The 17,732-nt window shown below is 35.4% G+C and overlaps 1 long non-coding RNA gene across 1 annotated transcript; it reads right to left on the bottom strand.

Moving 5' to 3' along the window:
* Nucleotides 1-10,162: 10,162 nt before the first annotated feature.
* On the bottom strand, nucleotides 10,163-17,251 carry LOC110365981 (uncharacterized). The gene is made up of 3 exons (XR_002425949.2): nucleotides 17,133-17,251; nucleotides 14,779-14,895; nucleotides 10,163-12,978 (listed from the first exon to the last, which is right to left on the bottom strand). It is a non-coding gene; the product is annotated as an uncharacterized LOC110365981 (long non-coding RNA).
* Nucleotides 17,252-17,732: the final 481 nt, after the last annotated feature.

The following is a 17,732-nucleotide window of genomic DNA, read 5'->3' as shown; positions in this document are numbered from 1 at the left end:
TAATATATGAAATGCACATGCTGCCATAGATCTGAAAGAGTATGAAAACTGCAAACAAAAAATCTTTTATGATAGTTTGGTACTCTCACATAGGTGCTATAGACACACAAATGTACACTGGCACATAGACCATATTCTATCTAAATGCAGTTATTGCATTGCTACACTTCTTCGGCTGTTATTAGAGGTTATCTTGTACAGCTTCCACAAAATTCAATGTAGATGGTTTTTGTATGAATGTATAGTAATTACTTTAGGAAGTGTGAAGCTGTTGTCTGTGGTGTTTTTGACTGGTTGCATATCTTCAAAGTATTATAAAAAAAGCTGATTTATGCTTGAGAATAAACATGCAAATAGAAAAAAAGCGTTTTACGATGCACTTTCTATTGTGACAGGTATCAAAATTTATCAAGCCAAAATACCACAGATTCCACTGGGTGCCTCCTTATTTCAAAGCGTTGAGTTAATAAAATAAATAAACAAAAATAATTGTCTACTGCCTCTTTTCACCTCCGGTTTCCATCTTATTCTTACTATAAAAAATGATGTAGTATTTCTTGTTTAGTCAGCTCAGACTGAAAAATGGAACTTCTCTTATTCTGTATTTAACATGGTCAAATGAGAACGTTTTGTCCTTAAGGAACAGTATGGCCAAAGACAAAAATTGTGATTTATCTCTTTATTGTACTGTGCAGTTTTTGAGGAGTAGGAGGATTTTAACTGGAAAGGTGACTATGTCACTTAAGAGGCTGTTCATTAGCTGATTATTAAGGTAACTCTTGAGATTTCTGTAAGAGAAATTGTTTGTATTAAGTTTGATGGGTTTATTAAGTCAGTGGGAGAAGTCCAGGTGAATAGAAGGAAGAAAGCAGAGCCTTAAAAGCCTGCCTTGAAAATTCATCATCATCATTGCTTGAGAAAATAAGGGGATCTGGAAAGACGTCCCCTAAGAAATTATGTGGAAACTGCTTGTAGTCTTGAGTGATTACTTCGCCTAGTTTTATTTATGCTATTTCCACTGTGAGATGGAGAAAAAAATAGTGTTCAGTCCATCTAGCAGCATGTTCTCCCGTAACAGGATCACTGAAGTTTCTTCCCAAATTAATGCTCTTGGACATCTTCCATTTCTTGACTAGCACTGAAGATAGCTTGAAGACCAAATGTACCTGGGCTATTATATGGAGTCATTCAAGAAGCTAGAAATTTTACTTAATCTGGTTATGGATTAATGGTGTTCATCCAGTTATGAGCTAACAATTCGGACTCTACTGAGATATGAAGCTAATTTGAATGTATTTACCTGATAATTAATTAGCTGAATTAGAGCATAATTTAAAAAAAAAATGTATAACCCTAGCCCCACCTGGGAGAAGAAATACTGAATTTCAGGTAGTGCAATGTTACAGCTAGGTATGCTATGGCTGAGATCATAACAGACCAAAGCAAAATAAGCAGTAGTATTCATAAAAATAATATTCTAATCCTTCTTGAAAAATATGTTAATGATGCATGGCAGGACATTAATTACTAGGAGCCAGGGATTTCATTACTTTGACAGCCACCTGTAGGTCAGAAAAACAAGAACAAAAGATAATAATACATGCACCTATATGCAAAATCCTGCAACCCACTGTTTGCTCTATAACTGATCTGCATAGAAGTATGCTGCAATACCTATTAACAAGGCTTATTTCAAACTGTAATTGCTCAGTCTCTACCTGTGAACCACCATGACTTAATCCCAGGTGTCATCTCAGATGGTATTTCTATTTTCAAGCAGTTTGTCTTTAGAAGGCATTTTTATTCCCAACAACTGCAGTCACAGAATGTTTCAATAAAGTCTGACACCTTGCCAGTAAATAATTTTTGCTGATCTAGTACATGGTGACTTGAAAAATATGTTATTTTAAGCAAATTCCAGAACACACATGATAATTTTGTGAAAGTGGATTTTGCAGTCATCTCAGGGAACTGATGTGCGGAAAATCTACTAAGCTGAATTTCTTGCAAAGGCAAAAAAATATTTCTGAGGCGCATACCACAATTCTAAATTAACTTATTTGTCCTGGGACAGAAGATAAGTCTACACACCAATGGCACTCTGATTGCTCTGATTCACCTTCTTTTGTTAATCGCTTGTCATCTGTAAACCAGATTGTCTTGTATATGTCATATACCACAAATAAGGTAGTAATTTTTCAGATTGCTTAGCACAGCATAGTAGATAATCAATTTTTAGATCCAACCATTGAGCTGAAAAATGGGTTGAAAACAGTATAATAAAATATGAAACTATATCTACATTGTGTTTTCATTCAATTAAAAGCTTTTTTTCATCAAGTGGAAAAGAATAATAATTATTTTAAAAAATAATATTTTCAAAGAAAAACAATAAAAATGAAAGTAAATAATTTCCTAATATTCACGAAAGCAGTGGTACTGTAATTTTCCTTTTTCCCAAGCAGCATACTTGCAGAGAGGGTGGAAAACTAGAATTCAGTTCTCTTCTTCAGAAGAAGACATTCCACAGATATGCTCTGGACACTGCAAAAAATGCAAAGAATTCTTCTTGCCTTTGTTGCATCACATGCTTGAAGAGCTATTGACAGTTTGATTCAGATCCTTGTTCTTAATCCAGCAGAATATATTCTGTTTGCTTGACAAAATTTATTGGGTGTCAATACTAATAAGGAATAAAATTTCCTTTATTTATATAGATTTGTAAGATAATTGCATTGATATTTTAAGCCAGAATCAGAAAGTAGGACTGATTGCATGGTTCAGAGGTGGACTTCACAGTTTTAGGTTAAGGATTAGACTTGATGATCCTAAAGGTCTTTTCCTTTAGGAAAAGATCATAAAGGTCTTTTCCAACCAAAATTATTCTGATTCTACTCTACAATTATGTAATTTTCTTGCTCAGTGTTTAAGATTCATGTGCAAAGTAGCATCCTGTCTTTCTTCCTGCATAGTGGAAAATAAGTGGATACGACTGTCCTTAAACTAAGTAAACTGTATGCATTTACAACATCATAGCTGAGTGACATAGACAAGCTGGAGAGTTGGGCAGGGAAAAAAAAATAATGAAATATAACAAGGGAACGTGTGGAGTATTGCATCTGGGTAGGAACAACCCCAGGTTCCAGTATAAGTTGGGGAATGACCTATTAGAGAGCAGCGTAGGGGAAAGGGACGTGGGGGTCCTAGTGGACAGCAGGATGACCATGAGCCAGCACTGTGCCCTTGTGGCCAGGAAGGCCAATGGCATCCTGGGGTGTATTAGAAGGGGGGTGCTTAGTAGGTCCAGAGAGGTTCTCCTTCCCCTCTACTCTGCCCTGGTGAGACCACATTTAGAATATTGTGTCCAGTTCTGGGCTCCTCAGTTCCAGAAGGACATGGAACTGCTGGGGAGAGTCCAGCGCAGGGCAACAAAGATGATTAAGGGAGTGAAGCATCTCCCTTATGAGGAAAGGCTGAGGGAGCTGGGTCTCTTTAGCTTGGAAGAGACTGAGGGGTGACCTCATTAATGTTTATAAATATGTAAAGGGTGAGTGTCACAAGGATGGAGTCAGGCTCTTCTCAGTGACAACCAATGACAGGACAAGGGGTAATGGATACAAACTGGAACACAAGAGGTTTAACTTAAATATGAGAAGAAACTTCTCAGTAAGGGTAACAGAACACTGGAACACACTGCCCAGGGGGATTGTGGAGTCTCCTTCTCTGGAGACATTCAAAACCCACCTTGACACATTCCTATGTAACCTCATCTGGGTGTTCCTGCTCCGGCAGGGCGATCGGACTGGATGATCTTTCGAGGTCCCTTCCAATCTCTAACATTCTGTGATTCTGTGACATAAATATCAGTCCAATATGAGAGTACTAGAACTCATATTGAGGAACAGATAACTGCAAATGTTTTTTGATCCTCTTAGAAAAAAAAATAGTACATACTTTTTTTTTTCTTTTTTTTTTTTTTAATTCATGATTGTTTTAACTGTATTTTTGGCAAGTAAACTACTGACAAATAAAGTGATCCCTGCCCTGCTATAAAGGCAAAACCCCAGCACACTTCTAGGCAGAAAACAGCTCTGTAAAATCTGCATTATGAGGCTCTGTATTTATTGTCTCTCAGGAACTGCAGAGAAAGTTTTTTTAGGTATTTCCTAAATGTCAGTCCTGGAAAATATGAGAGCTGCTTTGATTTATCTCTGACTTAAACATTAACATAAGTATTAAGGACTCTGTCAAACCAAGTCTACTGGGAGCACCTTCTTGTCTTCCATTTCTGACTCTAGTTTAACCTCCTCTAAGCATAGAGGTATAAAACCAAGGACAGAATATAGTCCTGCAGTTGAAACTTTCTTCAGATCCACTGACGATGTGGGAGCTAAAGCAAAATATGACTCATTTTTCCATAGGCATTTGGCTGTGTAATTTTTCACTGTGGACCAAAAGCTCATTTTTGTCACTAATGTATTAAACTGTAAATGATTATAAACAGGTATATTAAGTTTTAAAAGGAACATTTTCTGATTGCTTCAGTATGCGGATTAATAGACCAAATACTGACCTGAAAAACATTTATCTGGAAATGTAGTGACAGAAGTAGAATATCAACACAAATATATTATTAATGCTTTACATATCATAAAAGCATCACATTTTTGAGTCATCTGTATATGCTGAGATTTCATATTGAACTTTTTCCATAAAACTCAAGGGTCCTTTAAGGCCCATTAGATAGTCACAAGTATAATCTTAATCAAAATTGTGCTAAACAAAACTTTAAGGCTACATCAGAGCCCAGACACAACCCACGAGGAATATCTCATATACAGGATAATGTGGAAGCACCATGGTACCAGCCATGGCATAGAACAATGAAAAAGAGTTGAGAAATGGGATGTTATTTCTTCCACATCACAAAACACAAATAACTAAAGCTAAGGAAAGCAGAGAGGTAAAGTGTGCAAAGTGAAAAGTGTACTGATCAAAGGGATGGGATGAGAATGAGAATTTACCAGTAGCGGAGAGATATTATACCTGACTAGATCCAGCAGGATTAGGAGACTGAATACACAAGAAGTGTATAGTGGCAAAATGTGCTTTTATTAATAAAACAAGAATATTTAGGTATCTCTACGCAGTGAGTATTCAGAAGTGATCAGGCCTGAGGTTTACTCCGAATTAAAAGCCCAGACGTAAGTGGCTAATGTGAAATTAATTATCACCATTTCTCCTTAGAGGTGACGCCTTTATACTTTCAGGTCAACTAAACAGTGATTTTGTTCTACGTAAGTGTCACTAATTCTTGATATGGGAAGAATGCTGATTTACAAAAATGTCGAACTTTAAGAAGTCTGATCTCATCCTACTCTTTATACATCTTAAGTCAATTGAATAGAATATATCATGGACTCAGGATCCACCAAAGTATACACTTAAGCCTGAAAGCAGATTGACTTCTTTGAAGTGAATGTAAATGTTCTCATGTTTGAATAAAAGCACCAGCTAAAGCACTTTGAGAAATATCCAGATTGCTTTTCTTTCTTTCTTCTCTCCATTTTTCAGTTTCCCAAAGTTATTACATTTGTTATCTGCATTATCAACAGTTGTTAAAACAGACACATAGGAATGGAATTTATCATGCACTCAGTTCCCTACAAGAATTAAATAGTGTGCAATACTTTTTATTTTTTTTTCCAGGGACTTTGTCATTCCACTATCAACATCAAACCATCTAAATTAACAGATATGTAAGCCAAAATAAATTTAGGTGATAAACACATCATCTATCAAATTTCAAAATTTGTATTAGGAACCCTTACATGTTAATTATAAATGATTCTTTTGCATATGTTGGAAGTCAAAGCTGTAAACTTCATCTGTTTTTTTAAGGGATTCCATGCTTTGATAAGGTCAAAATTAGAGAAAACTGAATATAGCAGATACTGGTATTTATTATCTCTTCCATCTATTTTATACAAATATCAACTTAGTAACCATAAACAATCTTATAATTATTTTCTCATTTATGACAGCTTCAGGAAAACCTGATTCTATAGAATTTAGTAAAACAAATTGCATGGACATGAAGTCTTATAAATACAGTAAGCCACCTCTCTCTTTCGTGACATCTGTCTCATCTAGACTATCTCAATTTGTCTAACTTCTTAAGCCCTTCCTACTGCAGAGATTCCATAACTTCCTTGAAAATGTATCTCTATGCTTACCAATATCACTACCAGAAGTTTCATTAAAATATAGAGTAACCCTTTCTTGCTATACAGTTATTATTTCTTGCTTTATTCAAAATGGGCATAGGGAATTGCTGATGGTTGTCTTATTTGCTACTCTATCCTAAAAAAAACTTCTACTCTTTCAGGTTTCCTTATGAGTCAAGTTTTCATTCTTACTACTCTTCTTGCCAGTCTCCACTGGATTTTATCCCCTTATTGCAGACTAAACATGGTCTCTGCTGAGCTAAGGCTGGATGGCCCAGTGACAACTGGACATGGCAAACCAAGAGAAGGCAAGTGAGGGAGTTAGGAGTCGTGTATCAAAGAATAGTTACGGAGGATCATAAACTGGCAGTCACAAGGGAAAAAGAAGAATGAAGATGCAGAGTCTCTAGAGCTGAGGATGGTCTCACATCTTTAACATGGGGCTATGACCTGAACTCAACAACCGAAGTTCTAGAATAATTTGCAGATTTTGTCTTCTAATTCCTTGACATAGTTTACCAATAAGATAAATAGATGTACAATATATGAATATTTAAAGTAGAAAAGCTACTCTGAAATTGCACAATTTCTTGGAAGTTAAGGTTCTCAGCCCCCGTATTTCTCTGGTTTAGTACTGAACTATAGTTTCCCCTTGTCATATTTTCTATTCATTTTTTAACATTATTAGGATCATGTCAATCTTCAGGGAAACAAAAATTTTACTTTAGTAGAAGCTATTTACTTTAATATATGCCTCTTTTAATGTTTAACCATTTCAGGGCAAATATATTACCTTGAAACTTATTCAACTATCCTGTGTATCCTATTATTTTTCTTCTCCAGAAAGGAGGTACTTAGAATTGCAGGAAGCAATTTTACTGAAACTTGGATAAATTAACCATTGTCGCATTTTGCAATATTATCCAGTAAAGAAGAATTTATATGAACTTTACAAAAAAAAAAAAGAAAACAAACAAACAAACAAAAAAAAGCCTTCCAAGCTTTTTTGTTTAGTTCCGGGCTTTTTATACAAACCTTTGATGCTGGAAATTGTGAATCTTTGTAGTATAGCCTTACGTATTGATTGTTTATTCTTATAGGCTTTCCAAATTGCAAAGTAAACCACATAAACTTGAGCTAGTAATGAACATTATTTAGATTACATCCAACTTATTTCAAATGTCAGGTGAGTGAAGAATATGCACAGTCAGCTTCTCTTGCACAGCTGAGGAGTGGTAATTCATTAAGATGCAATTACTTCTCTCTGTGTGGCAAGACCTGAGGGAATTCTTCCAAGCAGTACCTGGCTGTAACCTTCTGCATATCTCTTTATTTGTATAATTACTTTGAAAGAAACTACAAAGGTTATACAACAAAGTTGAGTGTAAGGCAGACGTGGAAATGGAATATGACTATTTTTTCCCAAAGAGAAGATATTTAGAAATTCATGAAATATAGCTGGTCTTTTCCCTTTTTCAGACAGGCATCTATAAAAACATGTGATTGTTACAATAAGTGTATCATACCATAGAGCTCAATGATCCACTAAGACTGTCTATTTGGAAGCAACAGAACACACCACTAATAGTATATATATCTTTACATCTTTAAAGATTATTACTTTATAAAACCATACCTTTATAATTTCAGTATAAATTTCTTACAATCCACATTAAGTACTCTGTGGAGTCTGGAGAATGACTAATACATTTAGCTGTCCCTGGTCCAAAGCTCAGATTGAAGCTTGTCAGATTGCCAGATTTTTCCAGTGATTTTAAAAGTTCTCATTTATGGTAAATGTGGTTTCAGGGGGCTGATTGTTTATTTAAGATCTATGCACTGTATCTCTGCAAAGTTACTTGGTCTAATACGCTTTTTCTTAGCGAGATAAATTCCAGTTGTTAAAAGGGTGGAATAGTTTCATATTAAGATTTTTCTTTAAGTTTTCCCCCTAACAGTATGTAGTTGTGCAATGGCAAAGGGGCTACAGGTGAGAAGAAACTAGGTGTGGATTCACTATGAGGAAAAAAACCAGAATACTTTCTTCCTAAGCCAAAGGTTTTTTTGTTTGGCTGTGGTGGGTTCTTGGTTGGTTGGCTGGGGTGTTTTTTGGGGGGTTGTTGTTGTTTTCTCCCTTGATCTTGTTCTTCTTGTATTGATCTTTAATCTTGGTCCTCCAGTAGCACTTTGTCAAGTTCTGGAGCTTAATCTTCCACGTACAGCAGGTTTCAGTCAAAAGTGGGGTTTTTCTGTTTGCTTTTTAAGTTGGGTGCTGGCAGTAAGTGGCTTCTAAACTTGATTCAGCCAGATCACATTCAGCTCTTAAATACTTTCTGACTTTCACTGCATACTTCATGCCAGACTGAAACTGTAGAGCCAGATAAACTCGGAGAAGGTCCTGCTGGGAATCTGAGATGAGTAAGAAGATACTGGTATGTCTGCCAGATTTACGGTTGGGGTTCACTTCAGGGAAATGATTATATCTCAGTCAGGATAGTCCAGCTAGATTTCTAACCATGTGTGGCTGTATAAATATTCCATATGAAGCCATCTCCCAGTGTTTTCCAGTGGACAAATCCTGCCACCTCATTGCTTGCAATGCCACTAAAAATAACGAGGCTATTTTGACAATAAAGTTTCCTATCAAGTAAGATTGAAACAAGCCACTGCTCAGCATACACTGTTGAGAACACAAATTTGAATGAATTGAAGTTGCTCTATTGCACCGATAAACTTTGCAAATATCATAAATAGATTCCTTTTAAGACAAAATTAGGTCTAACCTGTCATCCTTCAATAATAAGGAAAGTTTTACTCTGGAAAAAGAACTGGATTGAAATTTTCCACAATATTTTCTTGGGGAAACACCAGTTTGAAGTTTTATCTCATCAAGACTTGCCTATATAATAAAATCTTGACCAAAAAAAAAATACATAATGATGTGTTTTATTTTGTAATTTATTTTCCCATTATTTTAAAATGACTGACATTTATTTTGTATTTTATTATATAGCTATTTGCTGTAAATTCACAATTAGAGTGAAATCGTTCAGATTATAAAAATACTGTAATTGAATGCAAAATACGCAGTTTTCAGGATGTGTTTCAGAGATGGATTGGTATATATTCTGGTATAGAGCAATTTTATTTTTTTTGCCTACAGAACATAAAAATTTGATTTATTTTGTGATTACTCTGTAAAAATAGATTAGCAGTGCAGACAGAGACACATTAAATATACGATTTCCTGACTATAGGAGTCACGAGCTTGTAATGCATACATTTACACCTGAACTAATTACTGTAGGCTCCTTTTCCAGTCAGTGCAGCATAAAAGGAAGTTTGTGGAAACAGTCTGCTAAATATTAGGATGGCTCAACTGCAATGCCTGAAAATTGTCTACTTTTCACCACAGACTGCAAAGAGATCTTAGGGAAACTATGGTCGAAAGAAAGCATCTACATTCATTTAACCCTGTGTTTCTAATGTACCGGTCTTGGTGTGAAATCTGTATCAAAGCTGTAATGTCTTAAAAGTGAATTAAATCTGCATTTTAAAGGCAAATTAATATAGACATTTTATTTTAAATGCATGTACTTCTAAAGTTGAAACATTGCATGATTTAAATGTATGCATGTATGAGAAAATATGATAGAAATGCGAAAGCATGGAGGACATATTCAGCCTACATATATGTGTACATGAAGGAATTATATCTATATAAATATGAATTCATATGTATATATAGCATACAGATCCCCTTCATAATGGTTGATCTTTGGTGAATCTGTTTATACCAGCCATTTGTTTTAGTCTGTAGGAACTATGCAGCAACTATTATTAAATATAACTCTGATACTTATTGTAGAGTAATTACATTCCAAATGTTTATTGAAAACATGTATGGTACATGGAGTTTTGATGATCCTCTGGAAAACTGTATCTGTTAAGTTTCAATGAATACTTGTTTAAAATCAGCCATTGGATTTTCATATACATTACTGCCAAGCTCCATATTAGACATATTCAGGCTGTGACTGATTCATCTCTTATTTTTTGCAGATGTAGGGTTAGGGTACTGCTTATTTTCATGTGACAAATGCATGTTATAAGGGAATAGACAATTCAATCAGGACAATAATTCCTACATGAAATATTAATAATTTACAGCAATTAATCAAATAATATTTTTTCAGAATAATACTAGAAATTCTATTTGATATATTCAGTATCTATAATTAATTCTACCACAGGTAGTATACATATACTGAAAATATACTATGACAGAATTATCCTACTTGCTGTTCAATACTGCACTGCACGAAGCCAACGTGTGGGTAGATATACAAAAAACTGGACAGTCTAGTGCATTATAATCCAATAGTGGATGGAAAGGTACATCTGATATTCATAAGAATTTAAATTCAACTGATGACAGAAAGAAATAAAACGCAGGTTTGCTGCTCTTTATCCACTAAGGTCACTTCCTGAATAAAAGACATAACGATTCCTAGAAATGAAACTTGCGTTGTCACTTTATCAGAAGAAAGTTGCTGATCAATTCCATCTTCTTTTACTTCACCTGTCTTACAACTGCTCTTTTTAGATAGTGGAGGAATACACTTCCCAAGCCTGGAAGCCCTTTTATTTCTTCAAGTGTATGAGGAGATAGAAAAATCATAATTTTTTTAAAAAAACACTAACAAACCAAAACACATACACACAAAAACAAAACAAAACACAAAAGATACTCAAATATTTAAGTGTGGAGAACGTTTGTAACATCTCTAGAGCAAACATGCACAAATGGTCTGGAGTTAGCACTGCAAGCAAGGTGGCCAGAACTGAGAGAAAAGGTCCAGGCATAACCCCTTGAATCATCTCAAGAAGGATATTAGGAGTGAGTAAGGAATGCTAAACATGAGAGATCAGGAAGTGAAGTATTAACGATTCATTACAGAAGAATAAAAACTAACTGCATAACTGCATGTGTTTCTTTATTCATATAAATGAGAGATGAAAACAAAAAAAATAAAAAGACCATAGATCAAGGTCAGAATTGGTAAAGTTTTGATAAGATCCAGTATTAACCTTTTGATCTTTCTGTCCAATAAGAATGTTGCTGTAATACAAGACACAAAGCAAGCTGGCTGATAAAAATGGAGATGGAAAAATTGATATTAAATTATAACAAATCAGGTAATTTAAAAGACTGTGGTGGGTTGGCCCCAGTAAGCAGCTGAGTACCACACAGCCACTTGCTCACTCCACCCCCTTCAGTGAATTGCAGAAGAAAATAAGAACAAAAGAAAGGAAACTTGTGGGTCAAAGACAGTTAAATTGCCAAGCAGTTACTGTTACAAGCAAAACAGACTCAATTTGTGTAATTTAATTTATTGCCAACTCACATAACCTAACCATTTAATTACTCATGCAGATACAGGAAAGGAAGGAAGACAAACATTTAAGCACTGAAAACTTGCAGCACTACCCTCTCCCAATACCAAAATCTTGCCATTTATACTGAGGTAAAAAAAAAACAAAAAACAAACAAACAAAAAAAAAGAAAAACAACAACAACAACAACAAAAAACGAAAACAAAACAAAAAAAAACACACCAAAAAAACCTACATGTTTCTCTATTCTCTGCTTTTACTTTCTGCTGCCAATAAATTGAATTTGACATACACTGGAAAGAAAAATTCCACCAGATCTTGCCCAGTATCTGCAGCAAAGTCTTGTTTGCAAAAGAAATTTAACCGTGACTTTGCTTCAGAACCTTTTATAGGTTTGGCCTATAGAATTTTTCTTACACCTAAAATGGTGAAGGGTGAATAGGTCAATCTTTCAAACTCAATGAGCACACTCAACATCTGAAGAGAAAAAGTCTATTAAAAATGCTTGAAGAAATTGGAGAAATCATGGAGGCTAGTTGTTAGACAAGGGGGAATTCTATTACATGTTCTCAAGTTCTGCAAACATTAAAGGAGTATCTAATGGCTCCTCTTTTACAGGGAGGCAGCTGAGGTAACCTACTCAAGATAGATTTGATGTTTACTTTTTGGTAGAAATCAAGCCAGGAGACTTATAAAAAGAATTACGATGTTTCAGCCATTTTTGCATAAGCACGGGTGGCGTATCTATTACCTCAGCTTGTTTGATGGAAGTTTGAGGGTTTCTGTTGCAAACTTCATCTTATTTCAAACACTGGGTGAGTATACATCAACTGTGTATTTTCCCCATATGTGTATTTTCATTAGCTAAAAAAAAGTCCGGTTTCTGGTTCACCTATTGAAGAAACAAGATTTAACTAATGGGAAATGCTGCTGAAGAGAAACAAGGAGAAACTCATATTTTGTGAATGTGTAGATTTAATTTTAATCTGTCTCGGATACTCTGATTGGAACTATAAATTCATCAGGTCTTCCTTTTTCATGTCATGTCAAAACACTTCTAACATGATCTGACAAATGCTCTGAAATGTGTTATGTCTCAGCAGAGCACTTGGTTTCAAGGAAGGACTATGCTGAATTATTTATCAAAACTAGCCAAATAAAATTACTGCAATTTTATCTCAAGATAACTTATGTTAGAAGAAACATTTGTCTCCAAATATGAATTTATAAAGGAAGTTGTACAAGTCAATTATTACATTTAATTATTTCATGATGGAAGTCTTAAGAAGAATGCACTTGCTTGCTTGAGAGAAAATCCTTTAAGTCATTCATGTCTCCTGCTGAAATCACTCACCTACAATTAAAGATAGAATTTGGCATGATAATATCAACAGTGTGAACTGGACAGAAAAATATGCCGATTTAGAAAGTCAGTGCCCCAGATGTCATGCAGATCATGAGCCAAGTAAGCAGGAGAATCTGAGGTCCTCATGCATTGTATCAATAGGACTTGTGTAATACATACAAATAAAGTAACTTTAAAGTATGAGTGTAGTTTGGAATTTCACATCATAATCTGTGCTCGGGAAAGTTTATTTGATTTCTATTGAAATGAATTATTTTTTCTCATTTTAATAAGAAAAATTAATTTGAAAGTCATATTGTTATCTAAATCCTCAAGTATATCAAACATGTTTGAAATTCTCATTCTAAATCCAACCTCTTGTTTTATTAGTATTGTAGGATGCTTACTAAATAAAAGTGATATTTGATTTAATCTTGTTGTATTTTGTTTGGATTGTGAGGAAATGCAGCATAAAATTATTTTACTCAATAAAAGCAAAATGGTAAATCCACAGGATACAATGTACTACGTCAATAATGTGGGGAAGATTTCTTGTTCTTGCCATCAATCATCTGGTCAGCCTCCATATGACCAAAACACAACTTTCTATTCACCTGCTTTCCTAGTTCCTACTTCATAATATCTTTAAGTTGCAGCCTTTCTTTTCAGTTCTTTGCAAAATATAAGTAAACTCTTTTTACCAATTCTAAGTTATTACAATGTTCTGTTCAGCGACCTTGAGAAACAAGTCTAATACGCTGCTTCTGTTTTTGCCTAGTGCATCCAAAATATACTGTAAGGAGCATTCAGTTTTTGGTATATACATGACCTGAGGCCTTCTCATTCTCTAATTATTCTCTCTGGTCCAGTTAATCTGTTAAAAACATCATTTACTCTGTCAAATCATTAACTTAAAATACTTGACAAGAAAATTAACTAATGATACCAGATGTTTTATAGTCCACCTGTTCACTTCATGAATGAAAATAAAAATTGAGCTTCAAAGGAAGAGCAATTACATTCATTGATCTTTCTGTTTAGATTAACTACATATTTAGTCTATGAAATCTGGTATTTTGAAGTGTCTTTAAGAGAGCAAACATGGAACAGAAGAAATTACTATTTCAATGCAACGAGGGTAAAATTCTTTGTATGATTTTCAGCAACTAATTCTTTTGAATTTTTGAAATAATAATTAAAAAAAAATACTGAAGGCAAAGAAATCATGCCAAGGACTGCTGACAATTGTGGAGTCAATACTGCCATTTTCACTCATACAAAGTTACATTTTTCTTAACTAACTAAATTGAAACTAAACATTTTTTCTACCCAGATGGCCCACCACATGATGAAAGCGGACCGAGTACAGATCTAGACAAAATGACTCCTTGCTGTCCACATCAGTCATTGGTACATCCCTAGAGACTTGGATGGGATTACACAAGGGAAGGAGAGTTTCCCTTTATGACTAATATTTATATTCTGGCCCAGTTCCACCTTGACTAAGCAAATGCACTCACTGTGTATTAATGGGGCCTAAAATGTCCTCATATAATTATTTCAGGATGTGCAAGAAGCATGCAAATAGCTAAACCTGAATAATTTTCTGTGACTTGCTGAATATAAGCTCAATGATTCAACTCCTTTGCTCTTTGTGTTCAGCAGCATACGGTTGACCCCAGATAAATTTCATCTTCCTTTGATAATGCTGTTACTGTTTACTTGGTGGTGTTGCCACAAAGCTGTCTCCTGCCATTTTTCCTCAACATCCAGCAGTACTTTGAGTTTGGAACAAAAAGATATTGTCACCTTCATTTCTGGGCTTTGTTGGTTAGAGTGGAACATAGGTCACCTCACAGCTCTAGGACAGAGTTGGACCTTCTTTCTGGCCACTTCACATGCATTTGTGACCACCAAGCAGGTGAACTGCAGAGGAACAAGTCAAAAAGTCAGTTCAACACTACAGCAATGGTAGAAGTACGTTGATTAAAAAAAGCTTAATAGGCTTAATTTAGTCAGCACAGACACCTACAAAATGTATATTTTAGTCTCAGATCTTAAAGTTTGCATAATCCTTATTTCAGGAAGTGGTTCTCTGAATGCAGTAAAATTTTCTGCTGCATGAGACAAAGTACTGTAAACTGAGTAATGTCTCTCAATAATATCCTGCATCTAAACCTAACTAAACAACCTACATTCTTGTTATATATGTTATTGATGGAAAACAGAAGCTGTTTTTCTCTCCGTTTCTTGTAATAGGTTCAGTTGTTTAAAGTGCACCTTGTTTCCTAGCTGTTCTTTTATTTATAGAAGTTTCTCAGCCATTACAAATAATAAACAAAAAAGGTGATCAGTCTGAAAGCTGTTCTGCCCTTAGAGATTATGAATCCTGTTTTTATGACCATTTACTTTTTACATATTTTGAAGACTGCCATTAAGAAAAACACATCAGTCAGAGCTGAAAATCAGCTGAAATTTCGCAACTGTATTTCTACATATGTAGATAATAAAGCTGTTTTGTCAAGAACTGATAAAAAATTTGGCCATGTGATCTTCGAAACCAAACATGTTGAAACACAATTTGATATGTTTTGATTCACTCTCCCTGCCTTGTCTTGAATGAATGAGCAGCAAGCTGAGTTAGGCTAGGTCTAAGTCAGGTACAGACAAGTAAGGCAAGTTACAAGTGACGTGCTTGGTTTTCAATGATAAAGGGCTTTTGTGCAGCTACAGAATATTTTCCAAACCTGGTGTTGAAAGTTGACTTCCTCAACAGGTCAGCTTTGGATTGCCAATCTTAAGGTCAGTGCTTTTGTCATAATTGCTAATCATTTGGACATAATTTTCTTTTTTTGGTTTTCTCCAGATTGCTTCATTCAAAATAAATTCTTATGGTATATGGCTTGGTTGAGATTCTTTCTTCACCTATGCCACTCATCTCTTTCCAGAAATATTCTCGATGGTTTCTGCAACTTAATAATTAGAAGAAAAGTGGATGTATAGATAATAAGTTGTAAAATCCTATGCAGCACCATAAAAACAGACAGTAATATTGTTTCATCTTCATAATTTGTTTGTATTTACAAGGGAAAAGATTAAATATTTTATCTCCTATGAGTCTGCAAACATTTAATAACAATTCCGGCTAACTGGCTTCGATGACTGAAGCCCATTATAACTATTGCCAACAGTTCCATGCATGGTCAAGCTTTGTTGACTGGAGCAGATGAATCATTAATGATCTAAGGAATCCAGTAAAAAAAAAAAAAAAAAGTACTACCGGCTGGTAACTGATTCTTGGCTGATCTACAATTTCCACTGAGTGTGTGAGCTTGTTTTGCAGGTATGATCTATCCGCACTTTAATATATCACGAGAATGAGGAGCGTCACTGGTACCGTGGTATCTCTGACCCAGATAGTACGCTTAAGGTCTGTGTTATGTACAGCAGGTTTTATTGGATACTAACACTACTTTGCACAAAGCCAACAATGTGTTTGACCTTATTTAAAATCCAGTTTTATATAACAGCACAGGCAATATATGTTAGTTACTCTCCCCATATACAAAAGTACAATGTATGCAATCTTTAACATATGTCCTCGAAGATCTGGTAGTTCCCAATTTTAAGGGCACATAATATTTCCTCCACACAAAGTCTGGCTACAGCTAAAGCAACCCTTTATACCAAAGGCTGGAGACTTAGCCGAAGAGTAATGCTCAGAGTTGAAGTAAACAAAGTTTTCATCTCTCTCAACAGAATGAGTTTTTCTAGGTGTTTTTCATTATTTGTCCAGCTGCCAGATTCTGAGCTTTGGTCCCAGTGTAGTGTAATAGAGATCAAGAGAGGCAGGTTGTCTCTCATCAGAAGGCACCCAAAAGTCAATTTAGGCAGGCAACAATCTCCAAACAGACTTTATTCAAACTACACCTGTTTATCAGAAACTAACTACAAATGGGGTTTATCCAAAATTATTCAGCACTCCAGTAACATTATACAACACAGGTTTGGATACTGGTTAGAAGTATCCAAACTCTACACTACACAGCCAACTCAGACTCAAGGGGATCATATCCCAAAACTCTAAAGTAATGATTCAAAATGTACATCTTCCATTCTATGTCAAAGTAAAGAGTCTCAAGTGTACCCAAATGATCATTTACCAAGTCAGCAAGGTGTCTCAGTCCTCAAGGCATGGTCCTTAGGTAGTCAGCCTACGGAGTACAGTCTTCACCCGCAGGCCTGCTGCTCCAAAGAACAGCCCAGCAAGTCTTTCTGGCAGGCTCCATTTATACTCTAGTTGAATCTGAGGGGCGGTTATTTATGGTTGTTCTCCAGAAACTTCTCTCAACCAAGGCATCTCACTGGTCAAAGGCCCTGTCTGTCAACCAAGGGGCGTGTGCATGACCACAGTGGTCCATCAGCCTAGGAGTTTCTGTTCCTCTCAGGGTGGGAAGAGGGCAGGAGAGTGCATCTGCCACAAGTAGAGATTCCTGCTGTTCTGTCAAAGCAGCAGAGAAGAGTAAGGTCACTACAAAATCAAAGACTATGGCAATCATATTGTCTGTGACAAATACTGAATTTCCTGGTACTTGCTGTACACTTTAGTCTGTGGCACCAGGATAAAGGTTAGTTCTTAAGACATGCCACAGAACTATTATAATAGCCAGCTGTTCCTCCTCTTATCTTTTGTTGTGAGAGGTTCATATCTTGTTCAGAAAGTAATTCAAGACAAGGATACTGTAATTACTTTCCTCTCATAG

The sequence above is a fragment of the Columba livia genome, chromosome 1, assembly GCF_036013475.1.
Source record: "Columba livia isolate bColLiv1 breed racing homer chromosome 1, bColLiv1.pat.W.v2, whole genome shotgun sequence".
NCBI classification, from domain to species: domain Eukaryota; kingdom Metazoa; phylum Chordata; class Aves; order Columbiformes; family Columbidae; genus Columba; species Columba livia.
This window is presented reverse-complemented; position numbering and strand designations above follow the sequence as displayed.